General features: G+C 41.9%; 1 protein-coding gene across 13 annotated transcripts in view; it reads left to right on the forward strand.

The window, feature by feature from the left end:
• The window catches only part of CXXC5 (CXXC finger protein 5), a 446,772-nt gene that overhangs the window by 112,320 nt on the left and 307,972 nt on the right, over nt 1-26,480 (forward strand). The window lies entirely within an intron of this gene.

The following is a 26,480-nucleotide window of genomic DNA, read 5'->3' on the forward strand; positions in this document are numbered from 1 at the left end:
GAAAGGCTGAAGAGGTAGGGCTGTTCAGCTTGGAGAAGAGACGGCTGAGGGGGATATCATAGAGGTCTTTAGATCATGAGAGGTCTTGAACGCGTAGATGTGACTCGGTTATTTACACTTCGAATAATAAGAAGGACTAGGGGCATTCCATGAAGTTAGCAAGTAGCACATTTAAGACTAATCGGAGAAAATTCTGTTTTCACTCAACGCACAATAAATCTCTGGAATTTGTTGCCAGAGGATGTGGTTAGTGCAGTTAGTGTGCTGGGTTCAAAAAAGGTTTGGATAAGGTTCTTGGAAGAGAAGTCCATTAAACTGCTATTAATCAAGTTTACATAGGGAATAGTCCACTGCTATTAATTGCATCAGTAGCATGGGATCTTCTAGGTGTTTGGGTAATTGCCAGGTTCTTGTGGCCTGGTTTGGCCTCTGTTGGAAACAGGATGCTGGGCTTGATGGACCCTTGGTCCTGACCCAGCAATGGCAATTTCTTATGTTCTTATGTACTACCCCAAACCAAATTAGCCTGATGCTTCACTTTCATTGCATATCCAAGCAGCTCTCTGCTCAATGGCAGGGGGAATGAAGAAAAGAGGATTTATATTCAAACAACCAACAAGGACTAAATTGCACAGGGCTGGAAAAACAAATAAGCGTGGGAGTAGCTTGCTTGTTGCGTTGGTTACTATCCTGAACCAATCAAGCCTGATACTTCACTTTAAATAGATATACAGCGCAGCTCACCTGCTTCAGTGGCAGGAGGGAATGAAGAGGATTTATATTCAAACAACCAACAAGGACTGAATTGCACAGGCTGGGTAAACAAATAGGCGTGGGAGTAGTTTGCTTATTGCGGCGGTTACTACACCTAACCATTTAGGCTTGATACTTCACATTGATGCAGCTCCAGCTCTGCTCTCTACGGCAATGGCGGGGGTGGAAGGAAATTAGAGCCTAAAAGTTACCAATAAAGGGCCCTGACCTCAGCGGTCAGAGTAACAGATAAGTATGAGAAAAATAAGTATGAAAGCTTGCTGGGCAGACTGGATGGGCCATTTGGTCGTCTTCTGCTGTCATTTCTATGTTTCTATGAAGGTGAACAATTTCTTCTGCTTTATGGGGGAATAGATACCATCAACATTCAGTGTGCCAGATAGTTGTAAAGTACTTTGCAGCCCACCAAAGTAGGCCACATGTAAATTTGAGGGCTTGGACAATGCTCCCTCCATGGAGCAACTAGGTGTGTGCAGATTTTTATTTGTGTAAGCAACAATTGTTTTTAAACCAACAATTCTTGAGCACCAGTATTTGCGTTGCATTTCTGTATGTAGCACAAAGAAAATAATATATGAATGAACATGTAAAACCTGTGGTGACGTTCAGAGAAATGTATGGCTTACAGGGAACTATGGTCTCGGATGCTCCCAGCCCCAAAGCACCTGACATCCGTATTCCAATCTCAGAACAATATGCTTCAGGATTTCTTCATATACACATGACACTGCAGTACTTATGCTATTCCACACTTCAACATGCAGACGCCCTTACTACACATACATTCACATCCGCACCAGAACACCCCAAAGTATAATTCGCCCGTGCTCCCCAAGGGACTACACACCACTCGCGTCGAATCCTTACGATGGTAAGGATTCCTCCACCAAACCATCCCCCACTGATCATCACCCAGCTTTTACATACACCCCTGTAGAATCTTATTTTCAAATAATGAGCTTATAGTGTTAATATGACAGAGGTGCATGTTCAGATTATGGAAGCTCGCTGAAGTGACAGACAGCGAGAGGATAAGCGAAACATCACACTTGTGTGGAAAACAGCCCATCCACACAATCCCCATCCTCAAAAACCAATTTCCCAACCAATTTAGTCCCCACACCCCTCACTATCATGCCCAACACAAATTTCTACTACCCATCATGCTAACTCCTCTCACACAATTAATCAGCCTTACTGCAATCACCCTTTTCCTCTTCAATGCACAGTCCATTATCAGAAAAACTCCCATACTACATGACATGCTGATAGACGACAAACCAGACGTATGTGCCATAACAGAGACATGGCTGAAAGAAACAGACATCGTTATTCTAAACCAACCCCCAAAACACGATTATGACATCTTCCCCATCCTGAGATCAAAAAAGAAAGGAGGAGGCCGCCTTCTCGCTGCAAGAAAGGAACTGAAACTAAAGCAGCAAACCTTTAGCCCTATCCCTAAACTCGAAATTGGATTATTCAAATCCCCCCAACTACAAATTTGCTTAGTCTATACCCCCCCATGTATACTAGACTCAAACTCATCCCCACTGATTGAATTCATAGCTAAAAAATATATCTATGAAAACTCCATTATCCTAGGAGATTTCAATTTACATGTTGATACCATTCCCCTCCCCTTCTCATGCAAGGCTTCCTGACATCCCTCCAAGCAATGGGATTCATCCAAATAATAGTCCCACTCACAGAGCAGGGCACATGTTGGATCTCATATTCACAAACAAGCTCATAAACTCTGATACCCCCTCTTGCACCCCAATTCCCTGGTCAGATCACTCCCTCATCAAAGCAAAACCTCACCATCTCAAAAACCACCTGACTCTGATACCACCCTAAATACTCCACCATCCACCATCCATATAGAAAACCCTGCCCCAAGTGACGACCTCATCACAGCCATCACAAATGACATCAGTAAATTAGATCTGACGCAGAATCTGCATTCTCATCCTGGCATCAAATCACTAGTAATATTGCTGACAAAGTATGCCCATTACACGCCAAGAAAATTAACCAATCACCTAACTCTAAGAAACCCTGGTATAACCCAGAATTAAAGAAGTGAAACGTAACCTAAGAAAATGGCGTAAAGACCCATCTGCAGCACAACTTGCCAGATACAAATAAGCCCTGCACATATACCGTGAAAACATCCTAAAAAACAAAAAGGATTTTCATGCAACGCATACACGAATTCCACTTTAACCCCAAAGCACTATTCGAATACGTAGCCAACCTAACCAAAACCTCCCCCCCCCCCCACCTATTCCTGACAAAGAAGCTGCAAACAAATGCCCAGGACCTAGCCCAATCTTCCATGATAAAATAGCAAAATCATGACACAATTTCACACAACCCATCTTCATCGTCACTAAACACACACCAAGACCCACACCACAGCATCACAAGCAATCATGAAATCCTTTGAGAACACCACCCCGTCTGAAATTGAATCTTGTCTAAGAAAATGAGGCCATCCTCTCACTTTTACACTATACCCACTAAACTCCTCCTCGCTATTCCCAGTACTATATCCCAACCATTGGCCCAAATTATAAATAGATTTCTCACACTGGGTCAAGTCCCTCTGGCCTTAAAGCAAGCAGTGATGAAACCCACTCTAAACCCAAATGAACCCACAAACTACCACCCAGTTTCCAACCTACTTTTCATATCAAAAGTTATGGAAAAAATAGTTAACCTCCAGCTTACGGAATACCTAGAAAGCAACAATATTTATTTATTTATTTATTTATTTATTTGTTATTTTTATTATACCGAGTTTCATGATAGGAATCACATCAACCCGGTTTACAATTAACAATGTGAGTAAAGGCAGAGAGTAACAAAGTAAAGAACATTTCCAATACAAGAACAAATATAGTATGAAACTTGACAAATATTATAACAATATTTTGGATGTGAGAAAGTTACAAAAAACATGGGAAAAATAACTTTGGATATGAAAGGGGAAGAATTGTAGAACGACTATAAGCATTTATATCCTATCCAATTCACAATAAGCAAATATCCTATCCAATTCACAATATGGATTCCGTAAATTCTTTCAACACAGAAACCATACTCTTATCACTATCTGACCACCTTCTCAAAGGATTAGATAAGGCCACTCATTTATACTTGCCCTTTTAGACATATCAGTGGCCTTCGAAACTGTTAATCACAATGTACACTACTCGATCTGCTATCTGAACTCGGAATAACAGGAACCCCCCTCTGCTGGTTCACCTCTTACCTAATGGGTAACCAAGAATCCAAGGCATCAACCCTTCTACAAGGTGTCCCCAAGGCTCCTCTCTATCTTCAACCCTGTTCACATTTATCTTCTGCCCCTCTGCAACCTACTCTCAGATCTTGGCCTCGGCAGACGACGTACAAATCGTCATTCCAGTCACAGACTCACTACCTAAAGCCATCAAAACTTGGGAAACTTCACTTGCTGCCATCAGCAACTTCCTCTCAAGTCTCAGTACCTCAAAAACAGAAACCTTAATAATAACTCCTCGACCAACCATCTCAGAACTAATCAACACAACACTCCCCTAAATTCAATTTTTACATTTCAACATACAAGGAATCTAGGAGTTGTCATTGGCAATCAACTTAACCACAAAAAATTCATTAACACCAAGGAATGCTACTTCAAACTGCACACCCTAAAAAACTTAAACCACTTTTACATTTCAAACGATTTCCAGACAGTACTACAGTCAACAATATTCGCTAAAATAGACTACTGCAACTCGCTACTCCTGGGGCCTTCCAAAAAACACCATCTCCCCCCTTCAACTTCTACAGAAAGCAGTTGCACGCATCCGAATGAACACATAACCCCTATCCTCAAAAAACTTTCACTGATTACCTATCCAGCACTGCATACATTACAAAACCCTCACAATAATACACATATCCCTACACAACCCAGATATGAACTGGCCCCACAACTCCTTCACCTTCCGCAACACAAACAGACCCACCCGATCACGCTACCTAGCAATCCTAAACATTCCCATACCCAAATTCACCGCACTACAATGCTACCAAAGAACGCGCCCTTTCCATTGCCGGCCCCACACTCTGGAACTCCATGGCCGCCGACACATGCCAAGAACACTGCTTGTACAAATTTAAACAAAATTAAAAACTTGGCTTTTCACACAAACCTAAGCCCCCCTACCTTAACACCTTACCTCACAGTAGTTCTCCTTTCAAAGAACACTAAGCCTCCCACAAATATGACCTTTCAACATACCCGAGCTCTATCCTACTGAGAATGGCAATGCCCACACACCTAATTACATAATGACAATAATACCTGTCAAATGTAGATATATTTGTACTATACTGTATTATTTAGCAACCACTATTTTTCACATTATAACCTATTACTTGGGCACTAAACAAATATAGTCTGCTTGGTAAACTGTTCCAAAGTTTGGATTGTGCTATCACAGTGCTCGTTCTCTCACCTGACTCAGTCTTGCCGATCGTATTGTTGGTACTGAGAGGAGAGCCTTATTTGCGGATCTTAAGTTTTTTTTTGTGGTACATGTAATTTTAAAGATAGGTTCAGCCATTCTGTTCGGTCTCCGTATATCAAATTGTGTATAAGGCAGGCAGCTTTGTATTGTATTCGATAGCTGATGGGTAGCCAGTGAAGAGAAACCAACACTGGGGTAATATGGTCGAACTTCCTTTTTCCCGTCAGCACTCTCGCCTCCGCATTCTGTAATACCTGAAGTGGTCTAATGGTTGATACAGGTAAGCCAAGAAACAGAGTATTACAATAGTCAATGTTCGTAAATATGAGAGATTGCAGCACAGTTCTGAAATTTTGATGGTCCAAGAGTACTTTTAATCTTCTCAATGTTAGTAGTTTACAATATCTATCCCTCAATTTCAAAGCAATATGTTTTCTCATATTCAATTCTGTGTCGATAATTACTCCCAAATTAAGGGCAAAATGTAGTGGGGATATATTGATGTTGTTTTCCAGGGTTAAAACTGGAATATCTTTATAGCTACATTTTCTTTCTATTACAATAATTTCCGTTTTATCCATATTTAATATCAATTTCAATTGTAAAACTTGTTTTATTGCTGATATGTAAACGTTAATGACTTTATTTATTTATTTTATTTATTTAAAATTTTTATATACTGGCATTCATGTTGCAAACACATCATGCCGGTTTACATATAACAGGGGTGTACAGTAAACAATTCAATAACCTATTTGTGTAGGTTTGTGCGCTCAATAGATTCTTCTATGGGGACTAGAAACTGAATGTCATCAGCATACATATAAAATTTCAAACCTAGTCCTGCCAATAAATGACATATAGGCAGGACATAAATATTGAACAGAGTGGCTGATAACGTAGAACCCTGAGGTACACCTGTCTGAATTGGAAATTTATCTGAATAAGAGTTATTGATTTTGATTTGAAAAGACCTGTTTGACAAAAAAGATTCAAACCACAAAAGAGTTGTCCCTGAGATCCCTATCTCTTTTAAACGATTTATTAAAATTGCGTGATCGGTATCAAATGCCGCGGACAAATCTAAAAGTATTAAAAAATAGCTCTGCCTGGCGTCGAAGCCCCTTAAAATGGGTGTCTGTAAGGGCAATTAAAGAGTTTCAGTACTAAAATTTTTTCTAAAACCAAATTGATTTGGAAATAAAATATTGTTGTATTCCAAAAAGTTGTCACGTTTGTTTTTTGTACGACTTTTTCAATAATTTTAGCTAAAAAAGATAAGTTAGATATGGGCGCCTAAAATTATTAAATTGGGAGGGATCAAGATTGTTTTTTTTTTTAATATAGGTTTAATAATAGCATTCTTTAGAATTTCTGGCAGCAAACCTTCAGAAAAGATAAGTTGACAATTTTCATCACAGCAGAGTAATAGTTTCAACATAGTTTTTAAGAATGCTTACTGAGATGCAATCAATTGGGTGTTTGTTAGGATTGAGTTTTTTATTTAAAGCTTCTAGTTCCAAAAGAAGAGTCTTCAGCCCTCATAGGCCCTGCCACTCGATCGCGGAGCGAGGTGGTAGCTGGGCCTGCGCGATCGGCACTGAAACCCCATCGGGGTAAGGCCTCTTTTATCTTCACCTACCCAATAGGGCTTCCCCGCCGACCACAAGGCGGCTCCTCCTTACGCTCTGTCTCGCCCAACCTCTTGCTTCTGCTCCTGCACGTCTGTCCCGGAGGCAGTCTCACCCTCGCAGCCAATCCGAATCAGGCACCGTCGTGACCTCAACAAGCAGCGACCATTGAGGCTTTATTAGCTGCACCATCCCGGCGTCGCGCGCCAAGGAGCGCAACAAGGGGCCTGCCCCCTTTGTGCCGCCCCTTTGTGCGCCTTTTTTGAAGTGCCCGGTCTAATTCCAAAACTTTTCTCCGGTCTATATATTTCACGTTTTTTCGTTTTTTTTCTTCCTTACCCCTTCTTTCATTTAATACTCCTCTGAACTCCCCTTCCCGAGCCCCTTTCTGTCCCTCTCCTCTTTCATACAACTATGCTACCCCAATTTTGTCATTGCGCTTTATCCAAGCGAAATCTCCCCCCAAAATACTCTGAATACTCTTTCCTCCACCCAACTCTTCCCTCCGTAATGCAGAGAAGACTCACTCCCATCCTAATATCCCCCATTACTCAATTCCTTGGCCTTTCCCTAATAACACTACTCCTCTTCAACGCCCCATCACTTAAAAAAAACCTTCTCCATGACCTTCTGACTGATTCAAAGCCTGAAATATGTGCTATAACTGAGACCTTGGCTTAAACACCTGATATCTCCCTTTTAAACCAGCTGCCCACTGACATCTATGATATTTCTCTATTCCCCGTAAAAAGAAAAGAGACTACTCCTCCTCGCCAAAAAACATTTAAACTTGTACCCCAAAAATGCAACCTTCCTAACCGCTATGAAATTGGCTACTTCAAATCAAAACTCTTTCAAATTTCTCATCTACACCCCTCCAGGTCTCCTAGAAATTGACTCCTCTCCTCTTATCGAATTCTTTGCTGAGTCCCTCTCCTCTGACCTCCCTACTATTCTCCTTGGCGATTTAACCTTCATGTGGACTCCAACCCGCAGTCCCCCACCTGCGAAGCTTTCATCTCTTCCTCGCAAGCGATGGGTTTTAGCAAATCATACAATCCCCAACCCATAAGGCAGGCCACACCTTAGACCTGATCTTCACTAGCCCCGCCATTAACATAATAAATTCCCCAGCATGTCTTGCTGTGCCTTGGTCAAACCACTCTATCATTAAACTACTCTCACTTCAGCAATCTACCCCCCCCTCTCACCCCAACCCCAATCCTTTAAATACCGGAAATCATGTACCTTAGAAACCCTCTCAACTGCTTGTCTGAGACTTACCCAACCAAATCGACCTTTCATCAGCTGATAACGCCATCTCTTCCTGGCTTGATGTCACCCTGAAGATTGCTAACCAAAACTGGCCCTATCACAAATAAAACATCAAACCTAACCCAACCAAATAAAAAAAAAACATGTTTCTCCCCCAAACTCAAGAACCTCAAAACCCTCCTCAGAATCTGCGGAAAGATGCTTGGCGGAAACATCTTTCCCCAGCTACAAAAACCTCATACTACCAACTTCATGCATAACTACAGGAAAGCAATTCAACAGACCAAACGAGAATACTATGCAAAAAAGATACACATCCTCCAGTACAACCCCAAAGCCCTCTTTACCATAATTTCCAACCTCACCAGGTCTACCAATAACACAACCACAAGAGCTAACATCCAAAAAACATTGTAATGAACTAGCCCAATTTTTTCAAAACAAAATCTCTACTCTCTCTGCCCAATTCTCCACCAACTCCCAAAACATGATGCCTTCCAATCTCCCTTTTTTCGAACCCTCCTCCTCCCTGGAAATTGAAAACATCTTAAAGATGAAACCCTCCTCCCACCCTTCTGAAACCATTCCCACCAAGCTCCTACTTTCTATTCCCAAAATTGCCAAACCTCTCTCTTCTATCTTTAACCGATCCCTTGAACAAGGAACAGTCACCAGCATTCTAAAACAAGCTGTGGTGAAACCCATACTCAAGAAACCTAGTCTTGATCCCTCTAATTTATCTAACTTCAGACCTATCTCTAATCTCGCCTTCCTATCAAAAATTCTAGAAAGAATTGTCAACTCACGCCTATCTGACTATCTCGAACAACATAACATCTTTCCCTCCACACAATATAGTTTCCGGAAACACCTCAGTACCGAAACCCTACTTCCTCCCTATCAGACACTATACTCAAAGGAATGGATACTGGGAATTCCTACCTCCTCGTGATGTTAGATATCTCTGCTGCATTTGATACTGTCAGTCACAACATCCTTACCAGCATCCTCATCAGCATTGGCATCTCTGGAACTGCTCTCTCCTGGATAAAATCCTACCTACAAAATCGATACTATACAGTCATCATGGACAACAACGAATCTGACCCAATCAGTCTTGACAGAGGCGTCCCCCAAGGTTCCTCCCTCTCTTCCACTCTATTTAATATTTACATGCTCCCCCTCACCAATCTCCTCACTAACCTTGGCATCAAACACTTCATCTATGCAGATGATGTTCAACTTCTCTTCCCCTTTACAGACTCCCTTCAGACCGCCCTCAAATTGGGAATCATGCTTAACCACCATTAAACAACTTCTCACTGACATGCACCTTGCTCTTAACCTGCAAAAAACCGAACTCATTATTTCTTCTCAACGTCAGTTACCCACCATTCCCCCATCCTTTTCTTCCACTACCTTCCCTACCCACACGTGAAGCTTGGGTATCCTAATTGACAATCAGCTTACTATTAAACCTTTCATCAAATCCATCGTCAGTGACTGCTATTTCAAACTGCAAACAATAAAAAAAAAACTACGACCTCTGCTATACTTCACTGACTTTCACACTGTTCTACAATCTATCATTTTTTCAAAGTTAGACTACTGCAATGCCCTTCTTCTCGGCCTCCCCTCAATCTATACCAAACCTTTACAACTCTTACAAAACGCCTCTGCTCGCATCCAGTTCTCAGATTGTTAATTGTTGTTTTTCTTCAATGTCTTCAATAGTTTTATGTAACATGTTATAATTTGTAAACCGGAGTGAAGGCTACTCTGCTCTACCTCGGTATATAAAAAAATGCTAAATAAAAATAAATAAAATCCTCACAAACTCTAGAAAAAGAGACCATATTACACCGGCGCTCATGGAGTTCACTGGCTACCAATTAAATCACGAATTCTTTACAAAACCCTATCCCTCATCTATAAGTATCGTACATGAAAACCTCCACTGGCTCAATCCTCCTCTCATGATATGCACCTCCACACGTCCGACCCGTACCTCCCTTCAAGGAATGCTTCGCCTTCCATCCGGCAAATCTACCAAACTCACTTCCACCAAAAGGGCCTTTTCCCTGGGTGGCCCCACTCTCTGGAATTCCATGCCTCCAGATTTACGTACCGAAACCTCCACCCCCAAGTTAAAAAAACAAAACTAAAAACATGGCTATTTCTTCAGGCCTTCCCCTCCAATAACACTCCCCAGTGAGGACAAAGTGCCCTAATATTCCTCAAGATGCTTTCCCCTCCCCTCATTATTTATCCCATCTCCTCATCAACTCTGTGGATGCCAAAGCGTATGTATCTCCCTCTGTATTCCTTGAATTTTATTGTAATCCTCTCCCTCCACTCTCAACATTACCCCCCCCCCCACCCCAGCATCATCTCTTCCCTCCCCGTCCCCCTTTATCCTCCCCCTCTCTTTGTATTTCACCCTTGCTGTTCTTAACCCCCCATGTATATTTTGTACATAGAACATTAGTTAGAAATTTATCTTTCAGTTATCCTAGTTTACTCTGATAACCTCTTTAATCTTTTTCTTGTATCATGTATTTATCCTGTTCCTTGGAAAGACTATATATCTTGTATTTAACTTGGTTCCTTGTAAAGGCTATGCCTAACTGACAGCTTCCCTGTCAGTTTCATGTTGTGTAAACCGATACGATGTGCAAATGGATGTCGGTATATAAAACTGCTAAATAAATAAATAAAATGTCATTTCAAAGTTATTCCATTCTAAATCTGTTTTTTTGGCATTTTTACTTCATAGGTTGTGGCTGACTTAATATTAGAGTTTAGCAGATCAATTTTATTTTTAAAAAATAATGCGATATCATTGCATTTGTCTTCTGATATAAGTACATGTTTTTCATTTTGACATTTTGTTAAGTTTTTAACTATTGTAAATAAGGCTCTTGGATTATGTAAATTTTCAATTTTTTTTATAAAATTCATTTTTGACGCTGTCAATGTTTTGTTTTTGTAGCGATTTAATTCAGATCAATAGATTCCTAAATTTTGTGGGGTTTTAGCTTTTCTCCATTTAATTTCTAACTTCCTTAGTTCTCTTTTTGATTTTTCTAAACTTTTGTTATACCAGGGATTACAGATAGTTTGGGGTTTAATTCTTTTTATTATAGTAGTAGTTAGTTTTTTTACTGTGTTGGCTGTTTCTTGCATCCATATGTGTGTAGCTTCATTAGTGGACGTAGCTTTAAAGTTAATCTTATCATTTATATCTTTAAACTCGTATATTAAATCCTCTATTTTAGGTTGTTTGAATAGTTATCAATTTGGGTGGATCCTCAGATGAAACTATTGCTTTATCAAATTCAGCTTCTGAATACACTAAAAAGTGGTCAGACCATGGGACCGGAGTTACCTTAGTGGTGATATTTTTACACAGTTCAAAATTAGTAAAAATCAAATCTAGTGAATTATGTGTAGGTATAATAGTTGATAATTTGTATCCTAATGCTAACATAGATTCTTGTAATAGAAAGCAGGTACTATCTAAGGGAGAATTATCCATATGCAAATTAAAATCACCTAAAACAATAGAGGATTTTTCAGGGTTAATACTTGTTGTTAAAAATTCTATCAAAGGTGAAATATTATGCTCTAGGAGACCTGGGGGACAATATATTAGACAAATCTGTAATTGATCTGATTCAAGTAACATGACTTCATAAGGGCTAGGAAGGTTAGATGGAACTATCTTGGCTCTAAACTCTTTTTTTTTTTTTTTTTTTATAATTAACATAACCCCTCCCCCCTTGCATTGGGCTCTTGGAGAAGAAAAATATCATAATCAGCATTTGACAATTGATTTACAAGCACATGGTCAGTAGGTCTTAACCAGGTTTCTGTAATTGCAAAAAAGTCTGGGTTTTTTTCACATATGTCTGCAATCAAAACAGATTTTTTAGTTAACGATTGAATATTAAGAAAAAAGTCAGGAATAAACAATTTTTTAAAGTATCTGTCTTATTACATGGAATATTTACTAATGAGCGCCTAATTAATTGTTTTATGATTCTTATAGTTGCTTATTTTAATCTGTTAAACTGTTACTATAGTTACTCTGTAAAAGCTACTTCATTGGTTACACTGTAAAGCTCTGTTGCTGAATCCTTGTTACCTGTAAACCGAATGTCGGTATGTCTAAAAACAAATGTCTGTATAGAAAAACCTTAAATAAACAACAAAACCCCCAAAAGCAATATAGGAATCTAACATAGTGGTAGTTGGTTGTGCAGAATAAATGCATATAGCTATTACCTTGAAAGGCTGCAGCTGTCACACAGTCCTAGAGCCGATGCGAGGAACAAACACTTTATATTAGGTGGCACTTTTCTAGCCGCCCCCCCCCCCCCTCCACGTCTACCAATAACTGGCGTACCACCATCTTCCCTTACATCGTAGACACTAAAGAAACATTCAGAACTTGATTTTCTAGAATGCTGCATCACTTCCCAGCCTCACAGCCTGGCCATTGCCAAGAACTGCACTAAATAGCAAGTCACTGCTGCAGGAATCAAAGCCAGATAAGCCTTGGCCTCCTCTGCTGTAGTGAAAAACTTGACATATCCTTCATGCTGAGTATGTAGCTTTGCTGGGTAAAGAAGGGTGAACTGAATGCCTCTTTGATGTAGCTCAGTGTAGATTGGTGCCATTTTTCTCCACTGTGCCACCACATGCTCAGAAAAATCTTGAAATAAGAGGAGCTTGTGGCTTTGGTACTCCAACTGTCTGTGTTTACGGTAAGCCATCAGGATTTTTGTTTTGTGGGCCCTGTTCAATATTCTTGCCACAGCCAGCCGTACTATTATTATGCTGACTTGCAGCGCCTGTTCTGTGCAATAGCTTGCAGCAAATTTTACCATCTGACGCTGTTAGGATTAACTCCGCAGGCAACCAATGAGTTTAGTCAGCTCCACTCTTTTCACCAACTTAGGCAGCCCTAGGACCCGCAAATTGTTTTGACAGGACCTATTTTCTTGATTGTCCAGCTTTTCAAACAACTGCGTATTGCGAGATTGCAGCTCAGCTATATGTGCTTCTGCCTCTACCATCTTATCCTCTTGCAAGGAGATAATGCTGTTCTGCCTCTCAATTTGCTGCGTATGGCTGTCTAGTCTTTCTTTTACATTGTCCATTGCCGTTTACCGTTTAATCTTTCGTTGAGTGCTGATGTGATACTATCAGTTATATGCTGTACAGTGTCATCTAAAATCATTAGAGCGGCCCATCTTTACCCTCCGTGCTATTTTCCCGTCTCCTGTGCTCCTAGCCAGCTTGCTGCTCATAATTCCTTCAGGTCTTGCTGTTACAGCCCTGGAAGAAGTGCAACACACTTAAAAAGTGGAAACCTCTTTTAAAAGGTCTGGTTAGAGGTATTTACCACATGTTCTTATCAATTCATGGAGGATGCTACAGGAGCTTATTCCATCTGCATCTGCTCAGCATGATACCATGACCGGAAGTCAAAATAGGTTATATTTATCACCACTTGCCTCGTTCTGTCAGTCAACCTATTTGTAATCAATTCTACCACCTTGGGAGCCACTCTCAGGCTTCGTTTTGTCCAAGAGCTTTCTGTGTGGGACAGTATTGAAAAAGCTTGGCTGAAATCCAGATAGATTACATTGTTCTTTCTTGATCCAATTCTCTAGTTAACCAATCAAAAAAATCAAACTTGTTTGACACAACCTTCCCCTGCTGATACTAACAGCATGAGATTCCCCTGTCCCTCCCCCAGGGAGGTTTAATGGGAGTGTGGTAACTTGAGTGGTAGCAACTTGGGAACAGCCAGAGGAAAAAGGAGGCAGACTGTTTATTAAGTGCAGTTTATATACAGTGTGATCAAAGGCCAGTGTACAGCAAAACAAGCAAATTAGGCAGCTCACCTTGAAGTTCAGCTATCTCACAAAGCGAAACAATTTAGAATGCTCCTCTCAGCTTCAGGCAACTCAATCTTTAAATATAGCAGGTCTTAAACTTCATGACACTGTCAAACCTTAAACATAGCAGCATAGGGTGGGTCTCTGTCTCTTTCTGGGGCCTGCTTAATCCTTTTGGGCCCTGAGGTCTTATACTCTGAAGGGCTCTTCCCTTTACTCAGGATTCCCTGTGGATGCGAACCTTAAGGAGAATTGGGCGATACTGTTGTATCCAGTCTCTTAATGTGGTCTGAGGGAGTTAACAAGTTTTCTGTATACTCCCTCATAGGGAGGTAAAATTATGAGCAAGATCTACCCCTTAATACTAGAAGGTAAGAATAATCTCTGAGAATTCCCACGTTTGACGCCCTAATCTTGGTGGTTACCCACAAAATGATTCCAGTTGAAGGCAGGACAGCTTTGAAGGATCCTTAAGATAGAATAATTGAGGCTATTTTAAATCAAGCCTTTTCTGCTGATACCATGGCAGTTCAGGCTGCCGTCTGAGGGGATTATACAGCTTAAGCGGTAGATTGCTGAACTGAGCAGCTCTCAAAGTGGAGAGAGCCCAGAGTCAGGCATAGCTTTCTTGGTGGATGCTATATATGATCTCATCCAAATGTCCTCCCAAGCAGTTGCTTCAAGGGTGGCATTCTGGAGGTTTCTTTGGCTATTGGGTGACAGATTCAGTATCCAAGTCGCGGCTTTGTAAGTTGTCATTTAGAAGAGGTTTACTATTTTGGAGAAGAATTGGAAAAGCTAGTTAAGGAGCTAAGTCAGGGGTAGCCAACTATGGTTCTTGAGAATCACAAATAGGGTAGGTTTTCAGGATATCCACAATGAATATGAATGACAGATTTGCATGCAAGTCTCAAGGACCAGAGTTGGCCCCCCTTGACCTAGGAGAAGCCAAGCCTCAGAGGCTCAGAAGACAAAGCTCAGCCAGACGCTCAAAACCCAAGATGCCAGCACTTAAGGGGATTCAGGAAGCTTAGAGCCACTAAATATACACGCGCACAGACTATTAAGAGTAAGTCTCATTTCTTTTGCACAGCAAAAAAAAGGGCAAAGGTGGCAGGCACAAGTGTCTCAACCCATGATATTCAATGATTCTTCGACAAGCAGGGCTGAATTAACCATGAGACATAGGTGACATCATCTGATGGCACTGGACAGACCCATCTCTTCAGCTTTGGTACTGATCATGCGCAGGAGTTCATGCTTGCCTTATTAGGTCAACATACCATAGCCTTCTTGACCAATCTAGGGCAATCAGAATCACTATGGATGGGTGACCTTTTTTCTTCTTCTTAATGTTTTGTCTGAGAGGCCAGGGTTTTATCGGGGCATAATATATTAGGAAAACCCATAAAATGAATCCCTCCGTTCCTCATGACAGATAGTTTATCTAGATTTCAGCAAAGCTTTTGATGCTGTCCTGCATAGGAAGCTCATAAACAAAATGAAAAGCCTGGGAATAGGTGACAGAATAGTTAAATGCCTTCCAAGATCTTCCGCTAGTAGCAATCCAATCCATTGGGAGCACGGAGAGGAGAGGATCACCTTGCTGGTGGCTGAAAGGAATCAGTAAGTTTTTGCTTGGGACATTGTCTTTTTTAAAAGTATTGGGGCAAAGTTAACTATTTGGGAATATTATTTAGTGTGTTTGTGCTTTTAATAGTCAGTAAGGCAGCGAATAAACAGAAGTTAGTATTTTTATATTAAAAAGAAAAAAGTAGCCAGAAGCTAGAAATAAGCTAGAAGCAGTGTATACCTAAGTAAAAAGGTTGAAAAGTTCAGTTTCTCACCTTGGAAAGGTGTTGAAGTAGTGTGATTTGGTTTGATTAGGTACCAACATTTGTCGAAGATATGGCAGCTGAGATTCAATGCCAAGGAGTGCAGAGTCATGCATATGGGGTGTGGAAATCCGGAAGAACTGTATTCGAGGGAGAAGGGCTGATGTGCACGGGGCAGGAGAGAGACCTTGGGGTGATAGTGTCTAATGATCTGAAGTCGGTGAAACAATGTGACATGGCGATAGCTAAAGCCAGAAGAATACTGGGCTGCATAGAGAGAGGAATATCAAGTAAGAAAAGGGAAGTGATTATCCCCTTGTACAGGTCCTTGGTGAGGCCTCACCTGGAGTACTGTATTCAGTTCTGGAGAGGATGGAGGCGATCCAGAGAAGGGCGACCAAAAAGGTGGAGGGTCTACATCAAATGACATATGAGGAGAGATTGAAGAATCTAAATATGTACACCCTGGAGGAAAGGAGGAGAGGGGTGATTTGATACAGACTTTCAGATACTTGAAAGGTTTTAATGATCCAAAGACAAACCTTTTCCGTTGCAAAAAAAAATCAGCAGAACCAGGGGTCACGATTTAAAACTCCAGGGAGGAAGACTCAGAACCAATGTCAGGAAGTATTTCTTCATGGAGAGGGTGGTGGATGCCTGGAACGCCCTTCCAGAGGAAGTGGTGAAGGATTTCAAAGGGGCATGGGATAAATACTGTGGATCCATAAAGTCTAGAGGATGTGAATGAAGACAAGAGGCATGGGGGTGGCTTGAAGGAATGTTGGCTACTACCTGGAGATGAATATCCTTATTCAATAATGCGACTCCAACATTGCTCTATGCTTCAACGGCAGGAAGAAATGTGGAAAAAAGGATTTGCAACCACATAAAAGCAGGGGAGTAGCTTGCTTGTTACGGCGGTTACTACCCCAAACCAAAAAAATACCTGATACTTCACTTTCAATGCAAATCCAGCATAGCTCTCTGCTTCAACGGCAGGGGAGGAAATTTTTGACAATTCACGCATATCCAGCATAGCCCTCTGCTTCAACGGCAGGGGAGGAAATTTTTGACAATTCACGCATATCCCGCATAGCTCTCTGTTTCGGCAGGGGAGCAAGTCTGATATTTCACTTTCAATGCATAGCCAACATGGCTCTCTGCTTCAACGGCAGGGGGGAATGAAGAAAGGTGGATCTATATTCAAGCAACAATTAACAAGGACTGAATTACATAGTCTGAATAAACAGATAAGCATGGGTGTAGCTTGTTTATTGCGGTGGTTAATACTAAATTAAGCTATTTCACTTAGATGCAGGTCCAACACTGCTCTCTACATTAATGGCGGGAGTGGAAGGGAAATAGAATAAAAAAAGGTTAATAAGAGCCAAGAGAAACAGATAAGTATGTGAGAGAAAAAAAAGTGCGAAAGCTTGCTGGGCAGACTGGATGGGCCGTTTGGTTGTCTTCTGCCGTCATTTTTATATGTTTCTATGTTAATCAAGAGAGCAGTGAGTCACTCTGGCTGACTAACTGAAGTTAGACTGTCTGTGTTTAATGTTTGCACTCTGTTTGAATGATATATTAGCAGTTTGTATGTAACCACTGTATTTATCTTCCTGGATCCCAGTTCTTTGTAACCCCTGTTCTACGTAATGCGTTTATGCAACAACTGTTTCATTGTAAACCGATGTGATATGTATTTTCTACATGAACGTCGGTATATAAAAGTTCAAAATAAATAAATAAGAAATAAATAAGAAAAGTAGTCCGAGTGCCTATAACTATAAACTCATCTGAGCTAAAAAAAAAATAAAAAATCTAACTTATCCCTATCAATTAAAAAGCAGAATGAAAATACAAACAAAAAATAAACTTTGAAATGTTTGTATGCTAATGCCAGAAGTCTAAGAAGTAAGATTGGAGAATTAGAATGCATAGCAGTGAATGATGACATAGACTTAATTGGCATCCCAGAGACATAGTAGGAGGACAACCAATGGGACAGTGCTATACCGGGGTACAAATTATATCGCAGTGACAGAGAGGAGCACCCGGGAGGCGGTGTGGCGCTTTATGTCCGGGATGGCATAGATTCCAATAGGACTGCATGAGACTATAAGCACAATTGAATCTTTAAGGGTAGAAATCCCTTGTGTGTCGGGGAAGACTATAGTGATAGGAGTATACTACCGTCCACCTGGTCAAGATGGTGAGACTGACAGTGAAATGCTAAGAGAAATTAGGGAAGCTGACCAAATTGGTACTGCGGTAATAATGGGAGACTTCAATTACCCCAATATTGACTGGGTAAATGTATCATCGGTACATGCTAGAGATATAAAGTTCCTGGATGGAATAAATTACATTTTTATGGAGCAGTTGGTTCAGGAACTGACAAGAGAGGGAGCAATTTTAGATCTCAGTGGAGCACAGGATTTGGTAAGGCAGGTAACTGTGGTGGGGCTGCTTAGCAATAGTGATCATATGATCAAATTTGAATTAATGACTGGAAGGGGGACAAGTAAGCGAATCCATGGCTCTCGTGCTAAACTTTCAAAAGGGAAACTTTGAGAAAATGAGAAAAATAGTTCGAAAAAAAAACTGAAAGGAGCAGCTACAAAGGTAAAATGTGTGCAAGAGGTGTGGTCATTTTTAAACAAAACAAAATAAAAACATCCTAGAAGCACAGTCCAGATGTATTCCACACATTAAAAAAGGTGGAAAGAAGGCTACCGGTTACAGGTTAAAAGGGGTGGTGAAAGAAGCTATTTTAGCCAAAATATGTTCATTCAAAAACTGGAAGAAGGATCCAACAGAAGAAAATAGGATAATGCAATTTGCTAAGCGTTAGCAAATTAAATGTAAGACATTGATAAGACAGGCTAAGAGAGAATTTGTAAAGAAGTTGGCCGTAGAGGCAAAAACAGTAAAAACTTTTAAAAATATATCCGAAGCACAAAGCCTGTGAGGAAGTCAGATGGACCGTTAGATGATCGAGGGGTTAAAAGGGCACTTAGAGAAGATAAGGCCATCGCGGAAAGATTAAATGATTTCTTTGCTTCGGTGTTTACTGAAGAAGATGTTGGGGACGTACCCATACTGGAAAAGGTTTTCATGGGTAATGATTCAGATGGACTGAACCAAATCACGGTGAACCTAGAAGATGTGGTAGGCCTGATTGACAAACTGAAGAGTAGTAAATCACCTTGACTGGATGGTATACACCCCAGAGTTCTGAAGGAACTCAAAAATGAAATTTCAGACCTATTAGTAAAAATCTGTAACCTATCACTAAAATCATCCATTGTACCTGAAGACTGGAGGATAGCTAATGTAACCCCAGTATTTAAAAAGGGCTCCAGGGGTGATCCTGGAAACTACAGACTGGTTAGCCTGACTTCAGTGCCAGGAAAATAATGGAAAGTGTTCTAAACATCAAAATCACAGAACATATAGAAAGACATGGTTTAATGGAACAAAGTAGGTATAGCTTTACCCAAGGCAAGTCTTGCCTCACAAATCTGCTTCACTTTTTTGAAGGACTTAATAAACATGTGGATAAAGGTGAACCTGTAGATGTAGTGTACTTGGATTTTCAGAAGGCGTTTGACAAAATTCCTCATGAGAGGCTTCTAGGAAAAGTAAAAAGTCATGGGATAGGTGGCAATGTCCTTTCATGGATTACAAACTGGCAAAAAAGACAGGAAACAGAGTAGGATTAAATGGTCAATTTTCTTAGTGGAAGGGAGCGGATAGTGGAGTGCCTCAGGGATCTGTATTGGGACCCTTACTTTTCAATATATTTATAAATGATCTGGAAAGAAATACGACGAGTGAGATAATCAAATTTGCAGATGACACAAAATTGTTCAGAGTAGTTAAATCACAAGCAGATTGTGATAAATTGCAGGAAGACCTTGTGAGACTGGAAAATTGGGCATCAAAATGGCAGATGAAATTTAATGTGGATAAGTGCAAGGTGATGCATATAGGGAAAAATAACCCATGCTATAGTTTCACAATGTTAGGTTCCATATTAGGTGCTACCACCCAAGAAAGAGATCTAGGCGTCATAGTGGATAACACATTGAAATCGTCTGTTCAGTGTACTGAGGCAGTCAAAAAAGCAAACAGAATGTTGGGAATAGTGAATAAAACGGAAAATGTCATAATGCCTCTGTATCGCCCCATGGTGAGACCGCACCTTGAATACTGTGTACAATTCTGGTCGCCGCGCATCTCAAAAAAGATATAATTGCGATGAAGAAGGTATAGAGAAGGGCTACCAAAATGATAAGGGGAATGGAACAGCTCCCTATGAGGAAAGACTAAAGAGGTTAGGACTTTTCAGCTTGGAGAAGAGACTGCTGAGGGGGTTATGAATAGAGGTGTTTAAAATCATGAGAGGTCTAGAATGGGTAGATGTGAATCGGTTATTTACTCTTTCGGATAGTAGAAAGACTAGGGGGGCAGTCAATGAAGTTAGCATGGGGCACATTTAAAACTAATCGGAGAAAGTTCTTTTTTACTCAATGCACAATTCAACTCTGGAATTTAGTGCAGTTAGTATAGCTGTGTTTAAAAAAGGATTGGATAAGTTCTTGGAGGAGAAGTCCATTACCTGCTATTAAGTTCACTTAGAGAATAGCCATTGCTATTACTAGCAAGAGTAACATGGAATAGACTTAGTTTTTGGGTACCTGCCAGGTTCTTATGGCCTGGATTGGCCATTGTTGGAAACAGGATGCTGGACTTGATGGACCCTTGATCTGACCCAGTATGGCATGTTCTTGTGTTAAGATAGTCAAAGCCATTGTAAAAGAAAGTAGGAACTCTGATATAAATGTTGTCCGTCTGGGAACCAATGACATCAGAATAAATGGTATTCATGATTTCCATAATCTAGGGAAGAAAAGATAGATGACAAACTATTGTATTTTCGGAAGTATTACCTGTTCATGGAAATAGAAAAGAGAAGCTATGCTATATAGCTATAGGATAAGAAAAGGCTATGCTACATTCCTGGTTCAAAAACCTGGTGTATAGAAAGTGGTTTTGGATATATTGCAGGTTGGGGTTGTGTATGGAACTGTAAGCCTATATGGTAAGGATGGTCTACATTTGTCTATAGCAGGAAGGAGGATGCTAAGTGATAAATTCATATATATTATCAGACATTTAAACTAAAGATTGGGGGTGGCAGGAGATGGCCAATAAAATTGGCATGTCACCACAAGCAATACAGTGATTGGGAGGAGAAGAAAAAATCAGTCAGCTCAAAAAAGCAGCACCAGGAGACTAGGAAGTGCAACAAATCAAGGGATAAAAAATTTGAGAGCTCTGACCGCAGATGCTCCATCATTTGGCATTAAAATCCAGACCTGTAGGCCCTAATGGTGGAGGTGAACTTGGACCTTGTTGCTGTTTTGGAGGTATGGTTCATGGATTCTCATGATTGGGATACGGAAATATATAGATATAGATAGAGATAGATAGATATAGATATATCTATACCAGGATTCTGAGGGAGCTCAGAGATTTGCTGGCGGGGAAATGGGAGTGGTGCAAGATTGGAGAAGAGGGGTGGTGGTCCTGCTTCATAAAGTGGGAGCAGAGAGGAGGCTGGAAACTAAAGGTTGCTTAGCCTTACCTCGGTGGTAGGAAAATTGTTGGAGACTCTTCTGAACGAAAGAGTAGTGAACTATCTAAAATCGGGTGGGTTGCTTGACCCGAGGCAGTATGGATTTACTAGGGGAAGATCTTGTCAGTGAAATCTGATTATTTTTTTTTTTGATTGGGTGACTAGAGAATTAGATCAGGGGAAGAGCATTCGATGTGATTTTCTTTCGATTTTAGTAAAGCTTTGATAAGGTCCCACCTAGGAGACTCGTGAACAAAATGAGAAGCTTTGTGGTAGGTGCCAAGGAAGTAGTGTGGATTTCAAACTGGTTGACTGATAGGAGACAGTGTGTAATGGTAAATGGAACCTACTCTAAAGAAATAATGGTGTTAAGTAGGGGTGTGCATTCGTTTGCAATGTATTGGTAATCCGCAACGTATATGCCGTATTCGTGGGGGTCGCGAAACATATGGCGAACCCCCACATCACTAACAAATAAACCCCCACCCTCCTGACCCCCCCCCCCCCAAAAGACTTGCCAAAAGTCCTGGTGGTCCAGCGAGGGTCCTGGAGTGATCTCCTGCACTCGGGCTGCCGGTATTCAAAACGGCGCCGATAGCCTTTGTCACATAGTAGGGAGCAATGGGGTGCTCCTACCATGTGACAGGGGCTGACCAATGGCACCAGTAGCCCCTGTGACATAGTAAGGGCAAAGACTATCGGCGCCATTTTGAATACCGGCAGCCGACAGCCCGAGTGCAGGAGATCGCTCCAGGACTCGTGAGGGCAAAGGCTATCGGCGCCATTTTGAATACCGGCAGCCAACAGCCCGAGTGCAGGAGATAGCTCCTGAACCCCCGCTGGACCACCAGGGACATTTGGCAAGTCTTGGGGGGGTCAGGAGGGTGGGTGGTTGTAGTTATTCCTTAATGCAATCTGAGGTCGATAAATAAAGCACTTTTGACAATTCCTACAGTCAGGTCTGCACACTTAAGCGAAGTCAGAGCACGAGATATCTCGATCGCTGGGTCGACTCTTTGGAACAAATTGCCCTCAGAAATACGGTTGCAAGAAAATTTGAAGAGGTTTAAGAAAGATCTTAAAACATGGCTTTTTAGACAAGCTTTTGAAATGGACAGTTTAATCTGGATTTTTGGTATGAGTATGTTCGTGTTCTTAATCTGTTATCTTTTTAATATTAATTTAGTTCCTATTTTAATTTGATCTTAATTTGATATTGTATTTCATTTTATTCCTTTTATCATGTTCTTATAATATGAGCTATGTAAACTGTAGAGATAGAACTTGTTCTGTGCAACGGTATATAAAAAACTGTATCAATAAATAAATAGTTAATTAAATTTAAAGGGTTGGGATGGGGTTTTTTTGGGGGAAACAAATACATATGTAACTAATGAACAGATCGGGGTCCCCGAGAACGGATGCAACGGATTTGGGTCCCGACAAATACGAATATCGAATGGGATGAATCCGTCCCTGCTGCACATCCCTAGTGTTAAGTGGACTTGTCCTCTCGCATTGAGGATAAGTCTCCCAGGGCTACTGCCCTGGAGGGAAAGGTTAGGTCGGCCATCATAGCTGGAGATTCGATTATTAGAAATTTAGGTAGCTGGGTGGCTGGTGGATGTGAGGACCGCATGGTAACTTTCCTGCCTGGTGCGAAGATGGCGGACCTCATGCATCACCCAGATAGGATTATAGACAGTGTTGGGGAGAAGCTAGCTGTCGTGGTGGCATGTGAGTACCAACGACATAGGAAAATGTGGGAGGGAGGTTCTGGAAGCCAAATTTTGGATTTTAGGTAGAAAGCTGAAATCAAGAACATCTAGGGTGGCATTCTCTGAAATGCTCCCTGTTGGTATGTAGGTCTCCAGAGGCAGGTAGAGCTCAAGAGTCTCAATGCATGAATAAGATGATGGTGCAGGGAAGAGGGATTCAGTTTTTGTAAGGATATGTACAACCTTTTGGGGAAAGGGAGCCTTTTCCGAAAGGACGGCCTCCACCTTAAGCAGAGAGGAATCAGGCTGCTGGTGCTAACTTTTAAAAGGAAACAAAACACCTTTTAAACGAGAACAAAGGAGAAAACAGTCATTCAGCAAGTGCATGGTTTGGAGGAATGTATACTAATGAAACAGGAGACAAGGCATCCCAACAGAGGTTCCAGTAACCTAACTTTCAAAAAGGAGAGAGAGCAGCTTTTAGACTAGATCAAGGGGGAAAGCAGTCACTCAGCAGTGCATAGTTCGGAGAAATGTATCCTTGAAGGATACTAATGAAACAGGAGAGTTAGGGCATCCCAACAGAGAGGTTCCATTAAATGCAAACATAGTTCATATACCTATATGTAAAAAATCACCAAAGCTAATGATTTCTAAATTATCCCAACAACTGAAAAGCAGGTTGTTAAAACAAGCAAAAGCCACACTTTGAAATGTCTGTATGCCAATGCCAGAAGTCTAAGTAGTAAGATGGGAGAGTTAGAGTGTATAGCAGCAAATGATGAGATTGACATAATCGGCTTCACAGAGACTTGGTGGAAGGAGGATAACCAATGGGACAGTGCTATAACAGGTTACAAATTATATTGCAATGATAGGGAGGATCAACTTGGTGGGGGTGTGGCACTTTATGTCCGGGAGGGTATAGAGTCCAACAGGATAAAGATCATACAAGAGACTAAATGCTCAGTAGAATCTATATGGGTGGAAATCCCATGTGTATTGGGTAAGAGTATAGTGATAGGAGTATACTACCATCCACCTGGGCAAAAATGGTCAGACAGATGATGAAATGCTAAGAGAAATCAGGGAAGCAAACCAATTTGGCAGTGCAATAATAATGGGAGATTTCAATTACCGCATAGTACAAAAAGTGCAGGAACGTTGTCAATCCTGACAAAGTACTCACAGTAGCTTCCAAAAAGGTCAAGAAATTTTTATTCATTCAATCAGGCAACTCCACTGGTTTATACAGCATAGAACTTTACGGCGTCCCCCCGACACGGTCCCGTGTTTCGCCTAGGGCTGCATCGGGAGGGCACGCCACCAGGAATTCATATACGAGATACTGAAATAAATCAATAAAGAGTCAGAATACATAAATACCTGTCAGTGTCAAGGGGAAGCGCGCTCCCTGCTAAATTTAAATACACCAGCTGTCAGGTAATATTATGGTTTAACTTTCTTGTATTTATGTTGGGTTATAAGTCCTATATTGTATTCTGACCTTGTCTTCCTGGGTGTCGAATCGGACTCCTAGGTATTCCAGCGACTGAGAAGGCTGTCGGGAACTCTGTTCAAGTTTACAACCCATCCTAGGGCTTTCCAGAAGAGCTATAACTCTGTTGGTTGCCTGGCAGCTCTCCTCTGGTGACTTCGCCCGGATCAGCCAATCGTCCAGATAGGGATGGACAAGGATTCCCTCCTTCCTGAGGGACGCTGCCACTACTATTATGACCTTGGTAAAGGTCCGCGGCGCGGTGGCTAACCCGAAGGGTAAAGCTCGGAACTGGAAGTGCTGGTCCAGGACCTTGAAGCGTAAATAGCGCTGATGATCCCGATGGATTGGGATATGCAGGTAGGCTTCCGACAGATCTAGGGATGTGAGAAACTCCCCTGGCTGTACTGAATTTTGACAGACCTCAGAGTTTCCATGCGAAAGCTGGGGACCCGTAGGTATCGGTTGACTGACTTGAAGTCCAGGACGGGCTGGAAAGTGCCCTCCTTCTTGGGCACAATGAAATAAATGGAATAATGCCCAGAATTCATCTCCCTTGCAGGTACTGGGATTATGGCCTTAGGGACAGGAGCCTCCGCAAAGTGACTTCTAGGGCCGTCCTCTTGATGGGCGAACAAGGAGATTCCACAAACATGTCCGGCGGAAGCCGAAGAAAATCCAGGTAATACCCCTCTCGGATGATGGCGAGGACCCACTGATCCAAGGTAATCGCGACCCACCTGCGGTAGAAGAGGGACAGCCTGCCCCCTATGGCCACGACCCCCGGATGGGTCGGCTGATTGTCATTGTGGGGTACGGCCGGGACCCGAACCAGAGCTGGTTCCCCTCTTGATGTGCTTAGGCCGAAAGGAATGGTTCTGGCCTGCGAAACGAGGTGTGCTTGGTAGCGAGTCCTGTAAGGGTTGAAGCGCTGAGAGTTTCTACCTCTGGATGGTCTGGGGAAGGGGCACTGGTTCCTCCTTGACCGGTCTTCTGGTAGACGGGGTAATGGAGAGTGTGCCCCATTTATTGGCCAGTTTCTCAAGGTCACTGCCGAACAGGAGGGATCCCTCAAAGGGCATTCTCGTGAGGCGTGTCTTGGAGGAGGAGTCGGCCGACCAATTACGTAGCCAGAGCTGTCTCCTGGCCCGCCACTGAGGATGACACTCCCTTGGCTGCCGTACGGACTAGGTCGGAGGCGTATCAGTGAGGAATGAGAGAGCTGATTCCATTTCTTCTCCCGGGGTGTGGCTCCTAGCCTGTGATAAACAGTAACGTGTCACCACGGTGCAGCAGGTTGCAATCCGTAGGGACATGGCTGCTACTTCAAAGGCTTGTTTCAGAATGGTGTCCATGCGCCAGTCGTGTATCCTTGAGGGCCGTCCCCCCCTCCACCGGAATGGTGATGATGCGCTTCACAATTGCGCTAACCATGGCGTCTACCTGGGGGCACGCCAGCTTCTCCTTGGTTGCTGGGGTCTAAGGGATACATACCAGCCAAGGCCCGACCCCCTTTGAATGAGGCCTCCGGCGTATTCCATTCCAGATCGATTAACTGCTGAGCTACATGTAGGAAGGGAAAATGGTAGAGACGTTTGGCGCAGGCCCTCCAACAGGGGGTTCATTCTCGGTTCCTCTGGGGCATCGTGGCCCGGAAGAGCCAGTTCCGA

Source organism: Rhinatrema bivittatum, chromosome 18 (genome assembly GCF_901001135.1).
Source record: "Rhinatrema bivittatum chromosome 18, aRhiBiv1.1, whole genome shotgun sequence".
In the NCBI taxonomy this organism is placed as follows: domain Eukaryota; kingdom Metazoa; phylum Chordata; class Amphibia; order Gymnophiona; family Rhinatrematidae; genus Rhinatrema; species Rhinatrema bivittatum.